Genomic DNA, 19,105 nt, shown 5'->3' with positions numbered 1-19,105 from the left:
AGGTAGCCTGGAAGATGAGTTCATAGAGTGCTTTCAGGACAGTTTCTTAGAGCAGCATGTTCTAGAGCCAACCAGAGAGCAGGCTATTCTAGATCTGGTAATGTGTAATGAGACAGGATTAATTAATGACTTCATGATAAAGGAGCCAAGAGGTAGCAGTGATCACAATATGATTGAATTTCGAATTCAGTTTGAGGGAGAGAAGAGTAAGTCTAAGATCAGTGTTTTAAACTTAAATAAGGGCAGTTATTTTAAACTTAAATAAGGGTATGGTAGCATAGTGGTTATGTTACTGGACTAGTAATCCAGAGGCCTGGACTAATAATCTGGAGTCATGAGTTCAAATCCTGCCACGGCAGCTGGGGAATTTAAATTCAATTAATTAAATAAAATCTGGACTTAAAATACTAGTATCAGTAATGGTAGCCATGAAAGTACCGAACTGTTGTTAAAACCCATCTGGTTCACTAATGCCCTTTAGGGAAGGAAACCTGCCGTCCTTACCCGGTCTGACCTATATGTGACTCCAGACCCACAGCAATGTGGTTGATTCTTAATTGCCCTCTAAAATGGCCTAGCAAGACACTCAGTTGTAAAATCTCACTTAAAAAAAAGTCATAATTAGAATAAAACTGGATGGACCACCTGGCATCAGACCACTAGGCACCGGACACGACAAAGACAAACCAATCCCAGTCGTTCCTGCAAAGTCCTCCTCACGAACATCTGGGGACTTGTGCCAACATTGGGAGAGCTGTCCCACAGACTAGTCAAGCAACAGCCTGACATAGCCATACTCACAGAATCATACCTCTCAGCCAATGTCCCAGACTCTTCCATCACCATCCCTGGGCATGTCCTGACCGACCAGAGGTGGCGGTACAGTGATATACAGTCAGGAGGGAGTGGCCCTGGGAGTCCTCAACATTGACTCTAAACCCCATAAAATCTCATGGCATCAGGTCAAACATGGGCAAGGAAACCTCCTGCTAATTACCACCTATTGCCCTCCCTCAGCTGATGAATCAGTCCTTCTCCATGTTGAACACCACTTGGAGGAAACACTGAGGGTAGCAAGGGCACAGAATATACACTGGGTGGGGGACTTCAATGTCCATCACCAAGAGTGGCTCGCTAGCACCACCGCTGGCCGAGTCCTGAAGGACATAGCTGCCAGGCTGGGTCTGCGGCAGGTGGTGAGCGAACCAACACGAGGGAAAAACTTACTTGACCTCGTCCTCCCCAATCTATCTGTCGCAAATGCATCTGTCCATGACAGTATTGGTAGGAGTGACCACCGCTCAGTCCTCGTGTGAGACGAAGTCCCGTCTTCGCACTGAGGATACCATCCAACGTGTTGTGTGGCACTACCACCGTGCTAAATGGGATAGATTCAGAACAAATCTAGCAGCTCATAACTGGGCATCCATGAGGCGCTGTGGGCCATCAGCAGCAGAATTGTATTCCAGCACAATCTGTAACCTCATGGCCCGGCATATTCCTCACTCTACCATCACCAACAAGCCAGGGGATCAACCCTGGTTCAATGAGGAGTGTAGAAGAGCATGCCAGGAGCAGCACCAGGCGTAACAAAAAATGAGGTGCCAACCTGGTGAAGCTACAACTCAGGACTACATGCATGCTAAACAGCGGAAGCAACATGCTATAGACAGAGCTAAGCGATTCCACAACCAACGGATCAGATCAAAGCTCTGCAGTCCTGCCACATCCAGTCATGAATGGTGGTGGACAATTAAACAACTAATGGGAGGAGAAGGCTCTGCAAACATCCCCATCTTCAATGATGGCGGAGTCCAGAACATGAGTGCAATAGACAAGGCTGAAGCGTTTGCAACCATCTTCAGCCAGAAGTGCCGAGTGGACGATCCATCTCGGCCTCCTCCTAATATCCCCACCATCACAGAAGCCAGTCTTCAGCCAATTCGATTCACTCCACGCGATATCAAGAAACAGCTGAGTGCACTGGATACAGCAATGGCTATGGGCCCCGACAACATCCCGGCTGTAGTGCTGAAGTCTTGTGCTGCAGAACTAGCCACACCTCTAGCCAAACTGTTCCAGTACAGCTACAACACTGGCATCTACCCGACAATGTGGAAAATTGCCCAGGTATGTCCTGTCCACAAAAAGCAGGAGAAATCCAATCCGGCCAATTACCGCCCCATCGGTCTACTCTCAATCATCAGCAAAGTGATGGAAGGTATCGTCGACAGTGCTATCAAGCGACACTTACTCACCAATAAACTGCTCACCGATGCTCAGTTTGTGTTCCGCCAGGAACACTCGGCTCCAGACCTCATTACAGCCTTGGTCCAAACATGGACAAAAGAGCTGAATTCCAGAGGTGAGGTGAGAGTGACTGCTCTTGACATCAAGGCAGCATTTGACCAAGTGTGGCACCAAGGAGCCCTAGTAAAATTTAAGTCAATGGGAATCAGGGGGAAAACTCTCCAGTGGCTGGAGTCATACCTAGCACAACGGAAGATGGGAGTGGTTGTTGGAGGCCAATCATCTCAGCCCCAGGACATTGCTGCAGGAGTTCCTCAGGGCAGTGTCCTAGGCCCAACCATCATCAGCTGCTTCATCAATGACCTTTCCTCCATCATAAGTTCAAAAATGGGGATGTTCGCTGATGATTGCATCTTGTTCTGTTCCATTCGCCACCTCTCAGATAATGAAGCAGTCCATGCCCACATGTAGCAAGACCCGGACAACATCCAGGCTTGGGCTGATAAGTGGCAAGTAACATTCGCGCCAGACAAGTGCCAGGCAATGACCATCTAACCACCTCCCCTTGACATTCAATGGCATTACCATCGCCGAATCCCCCACCATCAACATCCTGGGGGTCACCATTGACCAGAAACTTAACTGGACCAGCCATATAAATACTGTGGCTACAGGAGCAGGTCAGAGGCTGGGTATACTGCCGGGAGTGACTCACCTCCTGACTCCCCAAAGCCTTTCCACCATCTACAAGGCACAAGTCAGGAGTGTTATGGAATACTCTCCACTTGCCTGGATGAATGCAGCTGCAACAACACTCAAGAAGCTCGACACCATCCAGGACAAAGCAGCCTGCTATATTGACACCCCATCCACCACCCTAAACATTCACCCCCTTCATCACCGGCGCACTGTGGCTGCAGTGTGCACCATCCACAAGATGCACTGCAGCAACTCGCCAAGGCTTCTTCGACAGCACCTCCCAACCCCACGACCTCTACCATCTAGAAGGACAAGGGCAGCAGGCACATGGGAACAACACCACCTGCACGTTCCCCTCCAAGTCACACACCATCCCGACTTGGAAATATATCACCGTTCCTTCATCGTCGCTGGGTCAAAATCCTGGAACTCCCTTCCTAACAGCACTGTGGGAGAATCTTCACCACACACACTGCAGCGGTTCAAGAAGGTGGCTCACCACCACCTTCTCAAGGGCAATTAGGGATGGGCAACAAATGCTGGCCTCGCCAGTGACGCGCACATCGCATGAACAAAATTAAAAATAGGTTATGAGGGCATGAAGACAGAGCTGGCTAAAGTGAACTGGGAACTTAGGTTAAGGGATATGTCAGTAGAGATGCAACGGCAGACATTTAATGAGATATTTCATAACACTCAGCAAAGATACATTCCAGTGAGAAAGAAAGACTCTAGGGGAAGGACGTACGAGCCGTGACTAACTAAGGAAATAAAAATAATATCAAATTGAAAGAAAAAGCATACAATTGTGCGAAGGTTAGTGGCAGGCCAGAAGATTGGACAGAATATAAAAAACAGCAAAGAATGACTAAAAGAATAATAAGGAGGGAAAAATTAGTGTACAAGAGAAAGCTAGCTTGAAATATAAAAACAGATAGTAAGAGTTTCTACAGGAATTTAAAAAGGAAAAGAGTAAGTAAAGTGAGCATTGGTCCTCTTGAGAGTGAGTCTGGGAAATTAATAATGGAGAATAAGGAAATGGCAGATGAATTGAACAGATATTTTGCATCTGTCTTCACTGTAGAGGATACAAATAACATGCCAGAAATAATTGTGAATCAAGAGGTGAAAGGGAGGGAGGAACTTAAAACATTTACAATCACCAGGGAAAGGGGTCTGAAAAAAATATTAAAACTAAAAGCCGACAAGTCCCCAGGTCATGATGGATTTCATCCTGGGGTCTTAAAAGAAGTGGCTGCAGAGATAGTAGATGCATTGGTATTAATTTTCCAAAGTTCCCTGGATTCTGGAAGGGTCCCATCAGATTGGAAAATAGCGAATGTAATTCCTCCATTCAAGAAAGGCAGGAGACAGAAAGCAGGAAACCACAGACCAATTAGCTTAACATCTGTCACAGGGAAAATGCTAGAATCTATTATTAAGGAGGTTATAGCAGGGCACTTAGAAAATCTCCATGCAATCAAGCAGAGACAAAGGGATATTGACAAGTTAAGTGAATGGACAAAAATTTGGCAGATGGAATATAATGTGGGAAAATGTGAAGTCGTCCACTTTGGGAGGAAAAACAAAAAAGCAAACTAATATTTGAATGGAGAAATACTACAAAATGCTGCGGTACAGAGGGATCTGGGTGTCCTCGTACATGAAACACAAAAAGTCAACATACAGGTGCAGCAGGTGATCCGGAAGGCAAACGGAATATTGGCCTTTATTTCTAGGGGGATGGAGCATAAAAGCAGGGAAGTCATGCTACAGCTGGGTGCTGGTGAGGCCACACCTGGAGTACTGTGTACAGTTCTGGTGCCCTTATTTAAGGAAGGACATACTTGCATTGGAGGCAGTTCAGAGAAGGTTCACTAGGTTGATTCTGGGTATAGAAGAGTTGTCTTATGAGGAAAGAATGAACAGGTTGGGTCTATACTCATTGCAGTTTAGAAGAATGAGAGGAGACCCTATTGAAATATACAAGATTCTGAGGGGACTCGATCGTGTAGATGCTGAGAGGATGTTACCCCTCATGGGGGAATCTAAAACTAGGGGGCACAGTCTCAGAATAAGGGGTCGCCCGTTTAAGACAGAAATGAGGAGGAATTTCTTCTTTGGAATTCTTTACCCCAAAAAGCTGTGGAGGCTGAGTCATTGAATACATTCAAGGCTGAGTCAGACAAATTTTTGATCAACAAGGGAGTCAAAGGATATGGGGAAAAGTCGGGAAAACGGAATTGAGGTAAAAATCAGATCAGCCGTAATCTCATTGAATGGCGGAGCAGGCTTGAGGGGCCAAATGGCCTACTCCTGCTCCTATCTCTTATGGTCTCTTAACATTGCTTTGTGAAAGGGAAATCATGTTTGACAAATTTATTCGAGTTCTTTGAGGAAGTAACAAGCAACGTGGATAAAGGGGATCCTGTGGATGTGGTGTACTTGAATTTCCAGAAAGCTTTTGACAAGGTGCCACATCAAAGGCTACCACACAAAATAAGAGCTCATGGTGTAGGGGGTAACATATTAGCATGGATAAGAAATTGGTTAGCTAACAGGAAACAGAGAGTAGGCATAAGTGGGTCATTTTCAGGTTGGCAAGATGTAACGAGTGGCGTGCCACAGGGACCAGAGCTTGGGCCTCAACTATTTACAATCTATATCAATGACTTGGATGAAGGGACCGAATGTATAGTTGCTAAATTTGCTGATGACACAAAGGTAGGTAGGAAAGTAAGTTGTGAAGAGGACATAAGGAGTCTGCAAAGGGATATAGATAGGTTAAGTGAGTGGGCAAAAATTTGGCAGATGGAGTATAATGTTGGAAAATGTGAACTTGTCCACTTTGGCAGGAGGAATCGAAAAGCAGTATATTATTTAAATGGAGAGAGATTGCAGAACTCTGAAGTACAGATGGATCTGGGTGTCCGAGTACATGAATCACAAAATGTTTGTATGCAGGTACAGCAAGTGATTAGGAAGGCAAATGGAATGTTGTCATTTATTGCAAGGGGAATGGAATATAAGAGTAGAGATGTTTTGCTACAGTTGTACAGGGTATTGGCGAGACCACATCTAGAATACTGTGTGCAGTTTTGGTCTCCTTATTTAAGAAAGGACATAATTGCTTTGGAGACAGTTTAGAGAAGGTTCACTCGACTGATTCCTGGAATGAGAGGGTTATCTTATGAGGAAAGGTTGGACAAGTTGGGCCTGTATACATTGGAGTTTATACAGGCCCAACTTGTCCAACCTTTGTGGGAGAGACTGGAATTAGGGGCCACAGTTTAAAAATAAGGGGTCTCCCATTTAAGAAGAAGATGAGGAGAAATTTTTTCTCTCAGAGGGTTGTGAATCTGTGGAACTCCCTTCCCCAGAGAACGGTGGAGGCAGGGTCATTGAATATTTTTAAGGCTGAGTTAGATTGATTCCTGATTAACAAGGGAGTTTTAAAAAATTCGTTCATGGGATGTGGGCGTCGCTGGCGAGGCCAGCATCTATTACCCATCCCTAATTGCCCTTGAGTAGGTGGTGGTGAGCCGCCTTCTTAAACCGCTGCAGTCCGTGTGGTGAAGGTTCTCCCACAGTGCTGTTAGGAAGGGAGTTCCAGGATTTTGACCCAGCGACGATGAAGGAACGGCGATATATTTCCAAGTCGGGATGGTGTGTGACTTGGAGGGGAATGTGCAGGTGGTGTTGTTCCCATGTACCTGCTGCTCTTGTCCTTCTAGGTGGTAGAGGTCGCGGGTTTGGGAGGTGCTGTCGAAGAAGCCTTGGCGAGTTGCTGCAGTGCATCCTGTGGATGGTACACACTGCAGCCACAGTGCGCCTGTGGCGAAGGGAGTGAATGTTTTGGGTGGTGGATGGGGTGTCAATCAAGCAGGCTGCTTTGTCCTGGATGGTGTCGAGCTTCTTGAGTGTTGTTGAAGTTGCATTCATCCAGGCAAGCGGAGAGTATTCCATCACACTCCTGACTTGTGCCTTGTAGATGGTGGAAAGGCTTTGGGGAGTCAGGAGGTGAGTCACTCCCGGCAGTATACCCAGCCTCTGACCTGCTCTTGTAGCCACAGTATTTATATGGCTGGTGCAGTTAAGTTCCTGGTCAATGGTGACCCCAAGGATGTTGATGGTGGGGGATTCGGCGATGGTAATGCCATTGAATGTCAACGGGAGGTGGTTAGACTCTCTCTCATTGGAGATGGTCATTGCCTGGCACTTGTCTGGCGTAAATGTTCCTTGCCACTTATCAGCCCAAGCCTGGATGTTGTCCGGGTCTTGCTACATGTGGGCACGGACTGCTTCATTATCTGAGGGGTGGCAAATGGAACTGAACACGATGCAATCATCAGCGAACATCCCCATTTCTGACCTAATGATGGAGGGAAGGTCATTGATGAAGCAGCTGAAGATGGTTGGGCCGAGGACAATGTCCTGATGAACTCCTGCAGCAATGTCCTGGGGCTGAGATGATTGGCCTCCAACAACCACTCCCATCTTCCGTTGTGCGAGGTATGACTCCAGCCACTGGAGAGTTTTCCCCCTGATTCCCATGGACTTCAATTTTACTAGGGCTCCTTGGTGCCACACTCGGTCAAATGCTGCCTTGATGTCAAGGGCAGTCACTCTCACCTCACCTCTGGAATTCAGCTCTTTTGTCCATGTTTGGACCAAGGCTGTAATGAGGTCTGGAGCCGAGTGTTCCTGGCGGAACACAAACTGAGCATTGGTGAGCAGTTTATTGGTGAGTAAGTGTCGCTTGATAGCACTGTCGACGACACCTTCCACCACTTTGCTGATGATTGAGAGTAGGCTGATGGGGCGGTTATTGGCTGGATTGGATTTGTCCTGCTTTTTGTGGACAGGACATACCTGGGCAATTTTCCACATTGTCGGGGAGATGTCAGTATTGTAGCCGTACTTGGCTAGAGGTGCGGCTAGTTCTGGAGCACAAGACTTCAGCACTACAGCCGGGATTTTGTCGGGGCCCATCGCCTTTGCTGTATCCAGTGCACTCAGCCGTTTCTTGATATCACGTGGAGTGAATCGAATTGGCTGAAGACTGGCTTCTGTGATGGTGGGGATATCGGGAGGAGGCCGAAATGGATCATCCACTCGGCACTTCTGGCTGAAGATGGTTGCAAACGCTTCAGCCTTGTCTTTTGCACTCACATGCTGGACTCCGCCATCATTGAGGATGGGGATGTTTACAGAGCCTCCTCCTCGCGTTACTTGTTTAATTGTCCACCACCATTCACGACTGGATGTGGCAGGACTGCAGAGATTTGATCTGATCCGTTGGTTGTGGAATCGCTTAGCTCTGTCTATAACATGTTGCTTCTGCTATTTAGCATGCATGTAGTCCTGAGTTGTAGCTTCACCAGTTTGGCACCTCATTTTTAGGTATGCCTGGTGCTGCTCCTGGCATGCTCTTCTATACTCCTCATTGAACCAGGGTTGATCCCCTGGCTTGTTGGTAATGGTAGAGTGAGGAATATGCCGGGCCATGAGGTTACAGATTGTGCTGGAATACAGTTCTGCTGCTGCTGATGGCCCACAGTGCCTCATGGATGCCCAGTTTTGAGCTGCTAGATCTGTTCTGAATCTATCCCATTTAGCACGGTGATAGTGCCACACAACATGTTGGATGGTGTCCTCAGTGCGAAGACGGGACTTCGTCTCCACGAGGACTGTGCGGTGGTCACTCCTACCAATACTGTCATGGACAGATGCATCTGCGACGGGTAGATTTTTGAGGAAGAGGTCAAGTAAGTTTTTCCCTCGTGTTGGTTCGCTCACCACCTGCCGCAGGCCCAGTCTGGCAGCTATGTTCTTCAAGACTCGGCCAGCTTGGTCAGTAGTGGTGCTACCGAGCCACTCTTGGTGATGGACATTGAAGTCCCCCACCCAGCGTACATTCTGCGTCCTTGCTACCCTCAGTGCTTCCTCCAAGTGGTGCTTAACATGGAGGAGGACTAATTCATCAGCTGAGGGAGGACGGTAGGTGGTAATCAGTAGGAGGTTTCCTTGCCCATGTTTGACCTGATGCCATGAGATTTCATGGGGTCTGGAGTCAATGTTGAGGACTCCCAGGGCTACTCCCTCCTGACTGTATATCACTGTACCGCCACCTCTGCTCGGTCTGTCCTGCCGGTGGGACTGGACATACCCAGGGATGGTGATGGAGGAGTCTGGGACCTTGGCTGAAAGGTATGATTCTGTGAGTATGGCTATGTCAGGCCGTTGCTTGACTAGTCTGTGGGACAGCTCTCCCAATGTTGGCACAAGTCCCCAGATGTTCGTGAGGAGGACTTTGCAGGGTCGACTGGGCTTGGTTTGCCTTTGTCGTGTCCGGTGCCTAGTGGTCCGATGCTGGGTGGTCCGTCCGGTTTTATTCTCATTATGATTTTTTTTAGTGAGATTTTACAACTGAGTGGCTTGCTAGGCCGTTTCAGAGGGCAATTAGGAATCAACCACATTGCTGTGGGTCTGGAGTCACATTTAGTCCAGACTGGGTAAGGACAGCAGGTTTTCTTCCCTAAAGGACATTAGTGAACCAGATGGGTTTTTACGGCAATCCAGTCGTTTCATGGCCACCATTACCGACACTAGTTTTTTAAAATTCCTGATTTTATTTAATTAATTGAATTTAAATTCCCCAGCTGCCGTGGCGGGATTTGTACTAATGACTCTGGATTATTAGTCCAGGCGTCTGGATTATTAGTCCAGTAACATAATAACTATGCTACCATACCCCTAAATCAAAGGTTATAGTTGGTAGATGGGAAAGTGGGTTTGAGGTCACAATCAGATTAGCCATGATCTTATCAAATGACAGAGCAGGCTCGAGGGGCCGAATGGCCTACTCCTGCTCCTAATTTGTATGTTCATAGTCCCACTCCCCTGCCCTTTCCTCATGGCCCTGCAAATTTGTTCTCTTCAAGTACTTACCCAATTCCCTTTTGAAAGCCATGATTGAATCTGCTTCCACTACCTCCCTCAGGCAGTTCATTCCAGATCTTAACCAATTGCTGTGTAAAAAAAAATTTCCTCATGTTCTTTTGCCAATCACCATAAATCTATGGCCTCTGGTTCTTGACCCTTCCGCCAATGCAACAGTTTCTCTCTATCTACTCTGTCGAGACCCTTCATGATTTTGAATACCTCTATTAGATCTCCTCTCAACCTTCTCTGCTCTAAGGAGAACAACCCCAGCTTCTCCAGTCTATCCACGTGACTAAAGTCACTCATCCCTGGAACAAATCTAGTAAATCTCTTCTGCACCCTCTCTAAGGCCTTCACATCCTTTAGAAAGTGTGGTGCCCGGAACGGGACACAACACTCCAGTTGTGGCTGAACCAGTGTTTTATAAAGGTTCATCATAACCTCCTTGCTTTTGTATTCTGTGCTTCTATTTATAAAGCCCAGGATCCTGTATGCTTTTTTAAACCGCTTTCTCAACCTGTCCTGCCACCTTCAAAGATTTGTGCACATATACCCCCAGATCTCTCTGTTCCTGAACCCCTTTTAGAACTGTACCCCTTAGTTTATATTGCCTCTCCTCATTCTTCCTACCAAAATGCATCACTTCACACTTCTCTGCATTAAATTTCATCTGCCACCTGTCCACCCATTCCACCAGCCTGTCTGTATCCTCTTGAAGTCCATCACTATCCTCTTCACTGTTCACTGCACTTCCAAGTTTTGTGTCATCTGCAGATTTTGAAATTGTGCCCTGTACACCCAAGTCCAAGTCATTAATATATATCAAGAAAAGCAGTGGTCCGAGTACCGATCCTTGGGGAACACCTCTGTACACCTTCCTCCAGTCCGAAAAACAACCGTTCACCACGACTCTCTGTTTCCTGTCACTTAGCCAATTTCATAACCATGCTGCCACTGCCCCTAAATAGTAAACAGGTAGTAAGAAGAGGGGTGGGGCCGATTAGGGACCAAAAGGAGACCTACACATGGAGGCAGAGGGCATCGCTGAGGTACTAAATGAGTACTTTGCATCTGTCTTTACCAAGGAAGAAGATACTGCCAAAAGATATGTCACAGTAAAAGGGGAGGTAATTGAGATACTGGATAGGGTGAAAATTGATAAAGAGGAGGTACTAGAAAGGCTGGCTATGCTTAAAGTAGATTAGTCACCCGGTCCGGATGGGATGCATCCTAGGTTGCTGAGGGAAGTAAGGGTGGAAATTGCAGAGGTGCTGGCCATAATCTTCCAATCCTTCTTAGATATGGGGATGGTGCCAGAGGACTGGAGAATTGCAAATGTTACACCCTAGTTCAAAAAAGGGAGTAAGGATAAACCCAGCAACTACAGGCCAGTCTGTTTAACCTCGGTGGTGGGGAAGCTTTTTGATACTATAATCTGGGACAAAATTAATAGTCACTTGGACAAGTGTGGATCAATAAAGGAAAGCCAGCATAGATTTACTAAAGGCAAATTGTGTTTAACTAATTTGATTGAGTTTTTTGATGAGGTAACAGAGAGGGTTGATAAGGGCAATGCAGCTGATGCCGTGAATATGGACTTTCAAAAGGCATTTGATAAAGTGCCACATAATAGGCTTGTCAGCAAAATTGAAGCCCATGGAATAAAGGGGGCAGTGGCAGCATTGGTATGAAATTGGCCAAGTGACAGGATACAGAGAGTAGTGGTGAACAGTTGTTTTTCGGACTGGAGGAAGGTATATATTGGTGTTCCCTAGGGTCGGTACTCGGACCACTGCTTCTTTTGATTTATATTAATGACTTAGACTTGGGTGTACAGGGCACAATTTCAAAATTTGCAGATGACACAAAACTTGGGAGTGTAGTAAACAGTGACGAGGATAGTGATAGACTTCAGGTGGACATAGACAAGCTGGTGGAATGGGTGGACAGGTGGCAGATGAAATTTAATGCAGAGAAGTGCGAAGTGAAACATTTTGACAGGAAGAACGAGGAGAGGCAATATAAACTAAATGTTACAATTCTAAAGGGGGTTCAGGAAAAGAGAGACCTGGGGGTATATGTGCACAAATCTTTAAAGGTTGAGAAAGCGGTTAAAAAAGCATATGGGATCCTGGACTTTATAAATAGAGGCACAGAGTACAAAAGCAAGGCAGTTGTGTTGAACCTTTATAAAACACTGCTTCGGCCACAACTGGAGTATTGTGTCCAATTCTGGGCATCGCACTTTCGGAAGGTTGTGAAGGCCTTCGAGAGGGTGCGGAAAAGATTTACTAGAATGGTTCCAGGGATGAAGGACTTCAGTTATGTGGACAAGTCTGGAGAAGCTGGGGTTGTTCTCCTTAGAGCAGAGAAGGTTGAGAGGAGATTTGATAGAAGTGTTTACAATCATGACGGGTTCAGATAAAGTAAATAAAGAGAAACTGTTGCCATTGGCAGAAGGGTCAAGAACCAGAGGACACAGATTCAAGGTGATTGGCAAAAGAACCAATCGTTACGTGAAGAAAAACTTTTTTACGCAGTGAGTAGTTATGATCTAGAATGCGTTGCCTGAAAAGGTGGTGGATGCGGATTCAATCATGGCTTTCAAAAAGGATTTGGATAAATATTTAAAGGGAAAAAGTTTGCAGGGCTATGGGGAAAGAGCGGGGGAATGGGACTAACTGGATTGCTCTTACAAAGAGCTGGCGCAGGCTCAATGGGCTGAATGGCCTCCTTCTGTGCTGTAACAATTCTATGATCATTCCCTCTGCGACACATCGCCGGTACACTCTTCCATCACCCCCAACACCTGCTACCCTTCCCCCAACACCTGCCCATGCAAGTGCAGGAAACGCAACACCTCCTCCCTTCCCACCGTCGAGGGCACCAAACATTCCTTCCAGGTGAAACAGCGATTTACTTGTACTTCTTTCAACTTAGTATACCGTATTCGCTGCTCACGATGCAGTCTCCTCTACACTGGGGAGACCAAACGCAGATTGGGTGATCGCTTAGCTGAACACCTCTGCTCAGTCCGCGAGAGTGACCCTGAGCTTCCGGTCCCACTCTGACCCCTTTGTCTTCGGCCTCCTACACTGTTCCAATGAGTCAGCACTGGGCGTTCTCTGAAATTGGTAGTGTTAGCCCTGTGCCTTGTCTGAACTCTGTAGCCTGTCTGACAATGCCTGGATCAAATTATAGTCCAGCAATTTTATTTTAAATTCACAAGCTTTCGGAGGCTTCCTCCTTCCTCAGGTGAACGAAATGAAATCCTCGAAATGAAATCGCATTTATAATTCACAGAACAATGCTTGATGATTACAGACAGTTTTTTCAACTGCCCGTTGCCAAGGCAATCAGTGTGCAGACAGACAGGTGTTACCTGCAAGGTCTCAGAATATACAAATCACCAAAAAAAAACAACAAACAAAAAAAAACAGAGATAGAGAGGTAGAAACATAGAAAAGACAGCAACTGACCCGTTATATTAAAAACAGATAACATTTGTTCGCTGGTGGGGTAACGTGTAGCGTGACATGAACCCAAGATCCCGGTTGAGGCCGTCCTCATGGGTGCGGAACTTGGCTATCAATTTCTGCTCGACGATTTTGCGTTGTCGTGTGTCTCGAAGGCCGCCTTGGAGTACGCTTACCCGAAGGTCGGTGGATGAATGTCCATGACTGCTGAAGTGTTCCCCGACTGGGAGGGAACCCTCCCGTTTGGCGATTGTTGCGGGGTGTCCGTTCATCCGTTGTCGCAGCGTCTGCATGGTCTTGCCAATGTACCATGCTCTGGGGCATCCTTTCCTGCAACGTATGAGGTAGACAACGTTGGCCGAGTCACAGGAGTATGAACCATGCACCTGGTGGGTGGTGTCCTCTCGTGTGATGGTGGTATCTGTGTCGATGATCTGGCATGTCTTGCAGAGGTTACCGTGGCAGGGTTGTGTGGTGTCGTGGACGCTGTTCTCCTGAAAGCTAGGTAATTTGCTGCGAACGATGGTCTGTTTGAGGTTGGGTGGCTGTTTAAAGGCGAGTAGTGGAGGTGTGGGGATGGCCATAGCGAGGTGTTCGTCGTCATTGATGACATGTTGAAGGCTGCGGAGAACATGGCGTAGTTTCTCCGCTCTGGGGAAGTACTGGACGACAAAGGGTACTCTGTTGGTTGCGTCCCGTGTTAGTCTCCTGAGGAGGTCTACGCGATTTTTTGCTGTGGCCCGTCGGAACTGTCAATCGATGAGTCGAGCGTCATATCCCGTTCTTACTAGGGCGTCTTTCAGCGTCTGTAGGTGTCCATCGCGTTCCTCCTCGTCTGAGCAGACCCTGTGTATTCGCAGGGCCTGTCCATAGGGGATGGCCTCTTTGACGTGGTTAGGGTGGAAGCTGGAAAAGTGGAGCATCGTGAGGTTGTCTGTGGGCTTGCGGTAGAGTGAGGTGCTGAGGTGCCCGTCTTTGATGGAGATTCGTGTGTCCAAGAAAGAAACTGATTCTGAGGAGTAGTCCATGGTGAGCTTGATGGTGGGATGGAACTTGTTGATATTATCGTGTAGTCTCTTTAGTGATTCCTTGCCGTGGGTCCATAGAAAGAAAATGTCGTCGATGTATCTGGTGTATAGTGTTGGTTGGAGGTCTTGTGCAGTGAAGAAGTCCTGCTCGAACTTGTGCATGAAAATGTTGGCGTATTGGGGTGCGAATTTGGTCCCCATGGCTGTTCCGTGTGTTTGGGTAAAGAACTGGTTATCGAAGGTGAAGACATTGTGATCCAGGATGAAGCGGATGAGTTGTAGGATGGCGTCCGGAACCAGGAACACTTCTCACCACGATGGACGTCTCGGCACTATACACCAGTATCCCCCACGATGTCGACATCGCTGCGACAGCATCAATACTCAACACCAACAACAGCCAATCTCCGGACGCCATGGCCATCCCCACACCTCCACTACTCGCCTTTAAACAGCCACCCAACCTCAAACAGACCATCGTTCGCAGCAAATTACCTAGCTTTCAAGAGAACAGCGTCCACGACACCACACAACCCTGCCACGGTAACCTCCGCAAGACATGCCAGATCATCGACACAGATACCACCATCACACGAGAGGACACCACCCACCAGGTGCATGGTTCATACTCCTGTGACTCGGCCAACGTTGTCTACCTCATACGTTGCAGGAAAGGATGCCCCAGAGTATGGTACACTGGCGAGACCATGCAGACGCTGCGACAACGGATGAACGGACACCGCGCAACAATCGCCAAACAGGAGGGTTCCCTCCCAGTCGGGGAACACTTCAGCAGTCATGGACATTCATCCACCGACCTTCGGGTAAGCGTACTCCAAGGCGGCCTTCGAGACACACGACAACGCAAAATCGTCGAGCAGAAATTGATAGCCAAGTTCCGCACCCATGAGGACGGCCTCAACCAGGATCTTGGGTTCATGTCACGCTACACGTTACCCCACCAGCGAACAAATGTTATCTGTTTTTAATATAACGGGTCAGTTGCTGTCTTTTCTATGTTTCTACCTCTCTATCTCTTTTTTTTTGTTTGTTGTTTTTTTTTGGTGATTTGTATATTCTGAGACCTTGCAGGTAACACCTGTCTGTCTGCACACTGATTGCCTTGGCAACGGGCAGTTGAAAAAACTGTCTGTAATCACCAAGCATTGTTCTGTGAATTATAAATGCGATTTCATTTCGAGGATTTCATTTCGTTCACCTGAGGAAGGAGGAAGCCTCCGAAAGCTTGTGAATTTAAAATAAAATTGCTGGACTATAACTTGGTGTTGTAAAATTGTTTACAATTGTCAACCCCAGTCCATGATGTGGCATCTCCACATCATGGATCAAATTACACATTGCAGAGAACTTGAATTACTCTACAGCAAACTGGATCAAATTACATGTTCCAGACAAAGGGTTGGATGAGTGTTGTCTTCCCACTTCCTTTTGATTAGTGAAGACAAATGTAGGTCCCTTACAGTCAGAAATGGGGAAAATTATAATGGGGAACAAAGAAATGGCAGAACAATTAAACACATACTTTGGTTCTGTCTTCACAAAGGAGGACACAAATAACCTTCAGAAATGTTAGGGAACCAAGGGTCTAGTGAGAGGGAGGAACTGAAGGAAACCAGTATTAGTAAAAAAATAGTGCTAGGGAAATTAATGGGGCTAAAGGCTGACAAATCCCCAGGGCCTGATAATCTACATCCCAGGGTACTAAAGGAAGTGGCCCTGGAAATAGTGGATGCATTGGTGATCATCTTCCAAAATTCTATAGACTCTGGAACAGTTCCTACAGATTGGAGGGTGGCAAATGTAACCCCACTATTTAAAAAAGGAGGGAGAGAAAAAACAGAGAATTACAGATCAGTTAGCCTAACATCAGTAGTCGGGAAATGCTGGAGTCTATTATAAAAGATGTGATAACAGAACACTTGGAGGGCATTAACGGGATTGGACAAAGTCAGCAAGGGTTTATGAAAGGGAAATGATGCTTAACAAATCTACTGGAGTTTTTTGAGGCTGTAACTAGTAGAATAGATAGGGGAGAACCAGTGGATGTGGTGTATTTGATTTTCAGAAGGCTTTTGATAAGGTCCCACACAAGAGGTTAGTGTGCAAAATTAAAGCACATGGGATTGGGGGGAATATACTGGCATGGATTGAGAATTGGTTGACAGACAGGAAAGAGAGAGTAGGAATAAACGGGTCTTTTTCTGGGTGACCAGCAGTGACTAGTGGGGTACTGCAGAGATCAGTGCTTGGGCCCCAGCTATTCACAATATATATCAATGATTTGGATGAGGGAACTAAACATAACTTTTCCAAGTTTGCAGACGACACAAAGCTGGGGTGGAATGTGAACTGTGAGGAGGATGCAAAGAGGTTCCAATGTGATTTAGACAAGTTGGGTGAGTGGGCAAGAACATGGCAGATGCAGTATAACGTGGATAAATGTGAGATTATCCACATTGGTTGTAAAAACAGAAAGACAGATTATTATCTGAATGGTGATAGATTGGGAAAAGGGGAGGTGCAACGAGACCTGGGTGTCCTTATACACCAGTCGCTGAAAGCGAGCATTCAGGTGCAGCAAGCAGTTAGGAAGGCGAATGGTATGTTGGCATTCATTGCAAGAGGATTTGAGTACAGGAGCAGGGATGTCTTACTGCAGTTATACAGGGCCTTGGTGAGCCCACATCTGGAGTATTGTGTGCAGTTTTAGTCTCTTTATCTGGGGAAGGATGTCCTTGCCATGGAGGGAGTGCAACGAAGGTTTACCATACTGATTCCTGGAATGGCAGGACTGACGTATGAGGAGAGATTGTGTCGACTAGGCCTATATTCACTCGAGTTTAGAAGAATGAGAGGTGATCTCATCGAAACATATAAAATTCTAACAGGACTATACAGGGAGGATGTTCCCGATGGCTGGGGAGTCCAGAACCAGGGGTCACAGTCTCAGGATACGGGGTATGCCATTTAGAACCAAGATGAGGAGAAATGTCTTCACTCAGAGGGTGGTGAACCTGTGGAATTCTCTGCCACAGAAGGCAGTGGAGGCCAAGTCATTCGATGTATTCGAGAAGGAGATAGATATATTTCTTAATGCTAAAGGGATCAAGGGATATGGGGTAAAAGCGGGAACAGGGTACTGAGTTAGACTATCAGCCATGAACATTTTGAATGGCGGAGCAGGCCCGAAGGGCCGAATGGCCTACTGTTGCTCCTGTTTTCTATGTTTCTATGTTTCTATATTTGTATATTTCTATACACGAATTTGTGTATGTGCAATGGCTGCGTCTATTTACAACATTACCGGGTTCAGAGAACGCACAGTGCTGACACTGATTCGTGCTCCCTTTCTTTTCCCCCCCGCCCCCGTGTTCTAGCTCTTCCCCCCCCCTCCATGCCCCCGCTCTTTATCCCTTCTCTATTCTAGCTCTTCCCCCTTCCTCTGTGTTCTAGCTCTTCCCCCCCCCCACTCCGTGCTCCCGCTTTTCCTCCCCTCCTCCGGGCTTCCGCTCTTACCCCCCCCTCCTTTGGGCTCCGCTGTTCCCTCCCCCCCCCCCCCCCCCCCCGGCTCCGCTCTCCCCCCCCACTCCTCTGGGCTCCACTCTTTCCCCCCACCTCCTCTGGGCTCCACTCTTCCCCACCCCCCCCTCTTCTGGGCTCCGCTCTTCCCCCCTCCTCCTCTGGGCTCTGCTCCTTCCCCCCCCTCCTTTTGAGCTCTGCTCCTTCACCCCCTACTTTGGGCTCCGCTCCTTTGGGCTCCACTCCTCCTCCTCCCCCCCCCCCCCTCCTCCTCTCGGCTTTGCTCCTCCACCTCCCTCCTCTGGGCTCCGCTGTTCCCGCCCCCCTCCTCTGGGCTCCGCTGTTCCCGCCCCCCTCCTCTGGGCCGCACTCGTCCCTCCCCCCTCCTCTGGGCTCCGCTCTTTCCCCCCCCCCCCCCCCCCGTGCTCCCGCTCTTCCCCCCCCCCCCCCCCGTGCTCCCGCTCTTCCCCCCCCCCCCCTCCGTGCTCCCGCTCTTCCCCCCCCCCCTCGCTCCCGCTCTTCCCCCCCCCTCTGTGCTCCCGCTCTTCCCCCCCCCTCCTCCGTGCTCCCGCTCTTCCCCCCCCCTCCTCCGTGCTCCCGCTCTTCCCCCCCCCCCTCCTCCGTGCTCCCGCTCTGCTTCCCCCCTCCTCCGTGCTCCCGCTCTGCTTCCCCCCTCCTCTGTGCTCCCGCTCTGCTTCCCCCCTCCTCCGTGCTCCCGCTCTGCTTCCCCCCTCCTCCGTGCTCCCGCTCTGCTTCCCCCCTCCTCCGTGCTCCCGCTCTGCTTCCCCCCTCCTCCGTGCTCCCGCTCTGCCTCCCCCCTCCTCCGTGCTCCCGCTCTGCCTCCCCCCTCCTCCGTGCTCCCGCTCTGCCTCCCCCCTCCTCCGTGCTCCCGCTCTGCCTCCCCCCTCCTCCGTGCTCCCGCTCTGCCTCCCCCCTCCTCCGTGCTCCCGCTCTGCCTCCCCCCTCCTCCGTGCTCCCGCTCTGCTTCCCCCCTCCTCCGTGCTCCCGCTCTGCTTCCCCCCTCCTCCGTGCTCCCGCTCTGCTTCCCCCCTCCTCCGTGCTCCCGCTCTGCTTCCCCCCTCCTCCGTGCTCCCGCTCTGCTCCCCCCTATGGCTACCTGCGTCGGCTGCTTTTTTGGTGTTTGGGCCCCGGGCTGTGCTTTTAGTG

General features: G+C 48.4%; 1 protein-coding gene across 13 annotated transcripts in view; it reads left to right on the top strand.

Annotated features, from left to right (window-relative positions):
* Positions 1 to 19,105, top strand: part of myo3b (myosin IIIB) — a 494,517-nt gene that overhangs the window by 52,686 nt on the left and 422,726 nt on the right. The window lies entirely within an intron of this gene.

The sequence above is a fragment of the Heptranchias perlo genome, chromosome 7 (genome assembly GCF_035084215.1).
Source record: "Heptranchias perlo isolate sHepPer1 chromosome 7, sHepPer1.hap1, whole genome shotgun sequence".
Classification (NCBI taxonomy): domain Eukaryota; kingdom Metazoa; phylum Chordata; class Chondrichthyes; order Hexanchiformes; family Hexanchidae; genus Heptranchias; species Heptranchias perlo.
Note: the sequence above shows the minus strand (reverse complement) of the source record. Positions and strands in the feature narration are given on the sequence as shown.